The sequence below is a fragment of the Syzygium oleosum genome, unplaced genomic scaffold (assembly GCF_021117445.2).
Source record: "Syzygium oleosum isolate NSW1041296 unplaced genomic scaffold, Sole_v2.1 Sole_v2.44, whole genome shotgun sequence".
Classification (NCBI taxonomy): domain Eukaryota; kingdom Viridiplantae; phylum Streptophyta; class Magnoliopsida; order Myrtales; family Myrtaceae; genus Syzygium; species Syzygium oleosum.
The window spans coordinates 1,201,467-1,210,067 of NW_026607528.1; the positions used below are offsets into that span (position 1 = coordinate 1,201,467).

At 38.6% G+C, this 8,601-nt stretch overlaps 1 long non-coding RNA gene across 1 annotated transcript; it reads left to right on the top strand.

Annotated features, from left to right (window-relative positions):
* Window positions 1-1,354: 1,354 nt before the first annotated feature.
* LOC115684230 (uncharacterized) lies at window positions 1,355-3,488 on the top strand. The gene is made up of 2 exons (XR_008815224.1): window positions 1,355-1,662; window positions 2,754-3,488. It is a non-coding gene; the product is annotated as an uncharacterized LOC115684230 (long non-coding RNA).
* The last annotated feature ends 5,113 nt before the right edge of the window (window positions 3,489-8,601 follow it).

Here is an 8,601-nt window from a genome sequence, read left to right on the forward strand (position 1 = left end):
TGAGATGAAACCATCACATGGGGACCGGAATCGAGCAAAACAATCTATTCATTCCCATGCGAGGGCATGGGCGGCGGGCCTGAGGCGTGCGTCAGCCCACCGGACCGATAGGCCTGCCCGACGATCTCGACGACGTGTTGGGCCCGACCTCATCTGCTGCTTGGGGTGGGGTACACCTAGGGGCAAGTGGCTCTATGGTTTTGGAAAGGTACTTATCGTGTTCTTGGCTAGTTGTGGGCAAGGAAGGATTTGAACCCCCGATACAGTGGGATCGTGGCCACGTGCTCCATTCCATTGAGCTGCAGGTGCCAACCTGTTTTCATCGGACATCTTGTCGAAAGTACACTGAAAAAGGGGAGCTTTTTCTCTTCCCATCTATTCTCGGGTCAAGAGATATGAAAATGTCTATCTTTTGTAATAGTTGTGTTTTTTGAGGTGTGAAGTAAAGAGAGAAAGGATTTCAAGATTCGAGTTTTAAATGAAACGGCATTTCAAATATGTTATTTCTCCCTTTGGAAACGAAAACGTAATAATAAGAATGAGAGCTATTGAGCCTTTTGAATTATCATTGGGGTGTCAAGGGCCGACTAAGCTTGATAGATTTACATGTAAGTTTTTGAGATTTTTCAAGTCATGGATGGGATTGGCCAAGATTTCTTGATCCAATTAATGCTAGGTCCTGCAGCACCATCGAACCAATAACTATTCCATCGATCGTACTTGGGTCAAAATGAACAGATCTATTGTGGAGTCATTGTATCTAGAAGATGGACACTTTATTTTGGCTTATCCTTGGAGTTCGATCTTTGAGGTTTTTGCACGTTGTGGATATTGCTCATCACCACCATAAAGGGATAACAGTTCTCTATATGGATGCGAAAGATATACAGAAATCTCTATGTTATATAAGGAATAACAGTCCTTTACAGGCCAGAGTCTCGGCCACGATTGGGCCGTGCGCCAGCAGCGAAGGGTGAGGGTTGAAAGAAAACAGGAAATGGGCTCACTTAGGCTAACGGCGGCAATGACGGTGAGGGGCGAGCAGCAGCTGAGATGTTTTTTTGCCGGTGAATTCGGGCAAAAGAAACAGAGAGGGAGAGAGGAAACTCTTTGTCACACCAGAAAAAAGTTGTTTTGTTAGGCGCATGATATTACACATACGGGTAGCACGAATCTATAAGTAAAAATAAAAAGGTTACCGACAGTGAATGTGTAAATCCGAAGAAGTTCGGCTTAATGTAGTAAGACAGACAACAAAACATTCATTTTTGTATAATGGCCGTCCCTTACCCCCTCTATAAAATTAGCCGGAATCGAGTTGTTTCATCACACGATGGAGGGGTCCAAACTCTCTCTCTCTCTCTCTCTCTCACACACACACGCGCGCGCGCAAGAAAGAAGCTGCTTGTTGCAAAGCAAAGTATATACTTATTATCTGTGCGAGATCGTCGAGGGTGAAGGTGAAGACGTTCAAGTCCTGCCATGCTTTTCCACAGCTTTCTTGAACTTCCTCAGCTACTACGTCTGTCCTCGATCGTGGAGATTTTACAGACTCGGAAGCTCAAGAAAGCTGTGGGACGACATGGCGATTCAGGATTTCTCAGTCTTAATTGCTCTGCAGAATTATTCTCACGGCGCTGAATTCGCCGGCATACAATTCAGGTAAATTTCAATGGATCTGTGTATCTCTTTTAAATTATTTTTCTTCTCCGAATCTCTACCATGGTGGTTGTGGGTTGGTTGGTCATAGAAATGCAAGAATAGAGGCCGGGGTAACGATTTTTTTGCTTGTACCGCACAAGATCAATGACCGTGATTGCACTCAATCCATGGACTAAGTTCAAGCAAAAACTTCCCCTACGATCAGTAGCTACAAGATATTATACTTTTGGCCCACGTGCTTTTAGAATGTTCAGTGTTAATCTCTCCATCTTTTTTGTGATAATTACGGTCCCTACACCACATATTATCGTCAACTTAAGTAATTCCATCACATTGCTATCCAAAATGCGATGAAAATGCCCAGAGAGAGAGAGAGAGAGAGAGAGAGAGAGAGAGAGAGAGAGAGAGAGAGAGAGAGAGAGAGGGGTGGTAGAGCTTAATTTACAATGAAATTTTCTTTTGTGATATGAGGGTTTATTTGTAGAGCTATATAAATAGGTGTTGCGTTTAGTGAGCAATGCTTATTTCAAAGCGTCTTGGTTGAGTTTAGGACTGTGGTAGAAAATGCGGTCGAAAGTTAAAACGAGATGACAAACAAGTGAAAGAAATGTTTGTCTGGCCTTGGGAGCGCGCATTAAGTTCCCCATAATGAGTGAAAGAAGCAACATTCGGCCTTGAGGTTATGCGCGGCATAGCGAAGCTCGAAATCTCCCGTCACCACCCGACTAAGTTAATTTTCTTCCAGCAAAGCCCATGCACTCTGATGTCGCTAAATCGACATCTTTTACTAGGATTTCTGGTTAGAGATCGCGGAAGAACTTTTGTTGTCACAAAGGGATGGTACGCAGATTGCTATGGAGGAATTATTCGAAGTGTCGTCACGGAAAATATCACAACACAAGGACATACGCACTTCATAGGTGCAATGTTCTCTTTTTCTTCCCTTATCACCTTCGAACCGTTACAGATCGCATCACATCGTTGTTGAGAAGCTTAAGATAACTAATCATCACGTGATCACCGAACATCCATATCAGTATAAGTCAGACTAACGCTTCTTGCTGAGAACCCTAATGAGCTGGGACAAGTAGCCCCACGTTGCATTATTGCAGGATAGGATCCATTAAGTGCTCACTCGAAAGGAACCGTTCATGTGGGAAGATACAAGGAAACAAAAGTAAAGGATGGGGAAATCCTCATTGGGTAGAGTTGGATCTCATCTCATCTCAAGCTTTTGTCAGTGGAATTAGGGTTTGGTCACCCTCCAATCAAGCTCGTGATCTGGAGAGAGACACCAGAAGCTGTTGTCGCTGAGAAGATTCCCCTCAGTTTCCTCTTTAGCATCAGCAATAATTGTAGCTCTTCCTGTTGGCTTTCTTTTGTGGTCCTGAAATTGTCTGGTTGCGATCTCCTAAGTTTCAGTGAAAAAACGCGGGGGTTTACCTTTGTCACTATGTGACCTCAGGGAGTGTTTTTCTTTTTGATCTTTGACCCCTTCATTGTTGGTGACTGGTTTGGTTCAATTGCCCGAATTGTCGAAGCTGAAGATTCGGTTTGATCCCGACCAAACTTTCTTTTAGTGGAATTGGGATTCTTGCATATATGCTGAAGTCATAGGACAAGGTGAACAACTTATTTGTATTTAGAGTGGATTGGGATGAATCCGAGCCGTCATATCTTGCGAGCCTGGCTTCCTATGCCACCTCTGTCTAATTCGCATGGACCCGGCACTAGGAAGAGCTTTGCTGTATCGTGGCCACGTTGTCGGCATGATCAATAATTTGACGAGAATCGAAACTCTTTACAGGGCATCTATATTTCAGTTAGATGAATTTGAGAGCAGGATTGATGTCATATTAGCATTGCAACATTAGTTAGTATCAAGGATGACAATTCTTGATGTAACACGAGAACATGGGTAACACACAACAAAATTTATTGAAGAGACCCGAATTGGACATGGCGTGACATGATGAATAGCTCTATGACAAAAAATTTCATATGTTTTGGCTAATTAAAAAAAATCACTTATACTTACGTTGAAAATTTTAATTAATGTCGGAAGATGAAAAAAATTAAACAATACTAATACGATGGAACGACATGAATTGACAGCTCAATTAATATGAAAAAATTCAAGGTATCAGATAATCTAAAATGTGTTAGACATATAAGGGTGATGTGTATTATCTAGAAAATAATATGGACAGTTTTTTACCTCAACATGAGTTACACCTCAGCAATCTATTTCCATATCTATATAATAATATTATTACATAATCTTCCATACAACTCTCTAAGTTGTTGCCATGTGAACTCATGATGTTTGAGTATCGTATCTCTATCTTGCAAGATACTACTAATCCTTACTTTTGAAGAGTTTTTGGGAGAATATTAGCTATATATGGTAATATTATCATATAAAAAAAATTCGTTATTGACTACATTATCCAAAATTTTGTGGGAAAAGGATTTTCCTGCTAATGTCCCGCAATTTTGCTTGTGAAGATTGAATTTGACGAGAGAATAAATTTCTTCGATGGCAACAGTTTTGAAATATATTCAACTGGAAACTTTAACTAATACAACTAATACCTGTAGAAGAGAAAAATGTGACTTTTAAATTATTTGGCCTCTTTGACTTTTTTTAGAGTATTTTAACTGGATCTGCGCGTTGTGGGATATGTCGTTTAATAAATCTTTATTTGAAACGTATTAGGTTTTTGATCTATATTCAAACTCTAGCTAGGTTGTTTTGGACATTGGTTGGCACCAAGAAAATAGGTACAATATATGTTCTCACGGGGTGGGGACGAGGAATGTAGTCTCAATCCCCGCTCTACCCCGTGCCCATCGCTAATCAATTTAAATGTGTCAACAAGCAAATTAGATAGTTACGCCTATGAACATTTGAAAATCTTGTGATCATCAATTAAGTAATGTCGATATGGCAAAGAAGAACAATTGGTTAGGTGATACATCGAAGCGCGATACAATTGTTGAAAGCTTTTTCTCAAAGGTTGTGACCAAATTAAGGTAATTTAATTGATTCAAGAACTCCTAGAGCTTTATATTGCACCCTTTCTTAACCCACTCCCTGACACTAAATAATAAATATCTATTGGGTTCTAGCTTTTCCTAATGTGTAGGAATTGCATCTCTTTCTCTAGCTTCTGGACCTGGGCCATGTATACAATTAATTGAATATTTGCCAATTCAAATTTGACATAAGTGTACTATACATATGCTTCATTGCTTAGCATAAGTAAGAAAATGTCCAACTGTGTCTAGCTAGGCTATAGTGACCTTGACCAATAATTCTTAGCATCTGCAATAAGGCTCTGACCATATTGGCAAAGACTTTAATTAGCCGAACTTATCAAAATAATTTACATCTTACTAGCCCTAAAGATTATTTATGTGGAACCCAATTATATTCTGACAAATTACAGGCAGGAGAGTGAAAGAGAAACGCATCATAACAGCTTCAACCTGCTTTCATTACTGTGTCTGCTTTTCCAGCTTCTTTTTGAATTATTTCATGCATGAATACATTTAAACTTTGGACTTTTAGGTTTTATCACAAGGTCCAAGCTATTTCAAAGACACATAATACTTATAAGTTATATGGGCAGAGTCTCAGCATTTCTTGAAATAGCTCATCACTTACAAGCTGGACATTAAATCTCTAGAGATCGAACATCTGTGTTCATAATCTATTTGGAATGATCTTTCGAGTCATGCTAGCGAGTGATCGAGTAATTCCTTGCAAATCCCTTAGTAAAATGGATCACGACTAGTTTTGATCAGGTGGAGTTACGAGCTCGGAAATGCGATCCGATAGCTTATTCATAACTTTGATGCCCTAAGTCTAATTGCCAAATGAATAATGTTGAGCTCACTTCTGCCTCGAATCCACTTCTTATGTGGGTTTCGATCCATTTCAATTTTTAGAATTTGGCCTTCCAAAGTACACAGTTTGAGCCCATTTGCTACGTTTTCTTTTAAATTATTTTAAAATTTTGTTTCTGTTTGGAGCTTTTGCCTTCAGATTTATTAGGGTTTACCTGCGCTTATAATGTATTTATGTATGCACATACATCTACACGTACATATTCATATGTCACGTGACATTTTCACCTCAAATAAATACTTTTTTCGGTCGATAATAACCGCGAAACTTCTATATTTTTTTCCCACTTCAATGTTCGCGAATTCAATTAGTGTTGTGTACGTGCTACGCAACAAGCTAGTCTCGACTGGACTAAGCAAGTAGACATAATCTAACGTGTGGAAGTTGGCTTATGAGACCAATCAAGCATGATCCACAAGACCCTTTTCCCTAAAATAAAATTTTAAACTTGCGAATGATGGATTGTTACAAACTTTTAGCGCTTCCTTTTTTCGTTTCAATGCCCTTTTGGTTTTGGCTAATTAGCCTCTTTTTTTACCCATCCATAACTAATAAATCGGGAAAATTACTCAATCAATTCTAAACATATTGTACGGATGTCAATTCAGTCTTAAACTTTTCAATTTTACCAACTTAATCCTAAGCCTTTGTGCAAAATTTCACTGTAGTTTTTTCGACGAATTTTAGCCGGAAATCGCTGACTGACGGTATGACACATAGGAGAGGCGATCATTAAGGACTGCATTGACATACGTACAATAAATTTGTGACTGATTAGACAATTTCCCCGTATTTCCTAATTGGGAATGCATGAATTACATATCCTATTCAACCATCATCACTTAATGCGACGCACCATTCAATTTTTTGACCAATTAGTAAGCCAAAACAAGGCAACATGGGGTCATCAAGATTGAAGTGACATCAAGGAATCGAGTAGGTGGGTGTTCTCTCTAGAGGAATCTTTGCCAAATGCTAGGTTACAAAGTTCTATTATGAGAGCATTAACTGACTGATGAAATGTTGTTGAGGTCCACTGAGAGAGATTAGCTTATAAAGCTGGGATAAGGTGGGGTTAGGCTGTTTTCGCGCAATGTAATGATAATGTATAGCTTTCCTTTATCAACTTGTTACTCAAAACAAAAGTACGCTCCGGGAATTAACTGCATTCGGAGACATTTTCCTCTGCACGGCTAATATCAAGTGGCACGTTCACACGATATTGTTGAGTGTAAGAGACGCGGCAATAACTTGATTTGATGGAAGAAATTTTTGAAGGTGAAACAATCGCAACTCGCGCAAAGAAAAGAAGAAGATAGATAGAATTTTCTGACTCAATATATTTCACTCAGATTTCACTCTTATGAAAAAATTACAAGACTCCCCTATTTAAAGAAAAGTTACGTGACCCTTATCTTTCCTAAAATATAACTAGAAAGAATATCTCACAATATCTCATCTTATCTCTTAATATCTAACCATATCTCTTAATATCTCACAATATATCGGAAAAAACAATTATTTCACCTAAAAACACAAAAAATCAAAATATGGAAATACGAATAGACTCAAAAAAGAAACAAGTACCAACAAATTTGGTTTAATTTCTAACACTCCCCATTAAACCAAATTCTCTTCCATCAATCATTCCAAGCAGGCTCTTGAACTTTCGAAAAGCATCAATCTTGAGAGGTTTAGTAAAAATATATGCTACTTGATCTCCGGTCTTCACATGCAATACTTCAACTTCATTCTCTTTAACATGTTCTCGGATGAAGTGATATCGAACATCGATATGTTTACTTCGTTAATGAAAAACTGGATTTTTTGCCAAAGCAATAGCAGAAACATTATCAACAAAAATCTCCGTTGCTTTCTTCTGCTCCATAAGAATATCTTTGAGTAGTCTTCTCAACCATATTGCATGACAAACACATGAAGATACAGTTACATATTCAGCTTCACATGTTGACAGAGTAACACTTGGTTAGTTCTTTGATGACCACGTGAAAGCAGTGTCGCACAAGAAAAATACAAATCCCGTGGTGCTTTTTCAATCGTCGATATCTCCACCATAATCACTATCCGAATAAGCTCTAAGTTTGAAAGATTCAGAGCAATAATAGTGTAAGCCATGAGAAATAGTACCTTTGATGTACCGAAGTATTCTCTTTCCAGCTTTAAGATGAGATGATTTCGGCTTCTCCATGTATCGACTCATAATTCCAACACTATACATAATATCCGGTCTCGTGCATGTCAAGTATCTCAAACTCCCAATCAAGCTTCTATAATATGTCGAATCAACATCGGCACCATCATCAAACTTCGAAAGCTTGGTTCCGCACTCCAATGGTGTATTGACCGGCATACAGTTCTTCATGTTGAATTTTTCAAGGATATTTTCTGCATATCATTTTTGGGAAATAAAAATCCCATCGGCACTTTGCTTCACTTCGAAACCAAGGAAATAATTCATGAGAACATTATTGATCATCTCAAATTCTTTCACCATCAATGCCTTAAAAGCATCAATCATCGCCGAATTATTACATGTAAAAACAAGATCATTAACATATAAAAAGGCGAGCAGAATATCACATTTTTCTTGCTTCAAATAGAGTGCATGCTCGTATGGACATTGAGAGAATTCATTCGCCTTGAAATATGTATCAATTCTGAAATTCCATGCTCTCGGTGCTTGTTTAAGCCCATATAAAGCTTTCTTCAACCTCAGCACTTTGTCTTCATGACATTTCACAACAAACCCCTTGGGTTGTTCGACATAAATTTCTTCTTCAAGGATGCCATTCAAGAATGCTGATTTGACATCTATTTGATAAATCCGCCAATTATTTTGAGCAGCAATGGAAATAATTAATCTAATTGTTTCCATGCGGATGACAGGGCCAAAAACTTCATCATAGTCGATTCCGGCTTTTTACTTGTACCATTTCACGACTAATCTAGCTTTGTACCTTGTCACTTCGCCTTTCTCATTCTTCTTGGCCTTATACACCCATTTA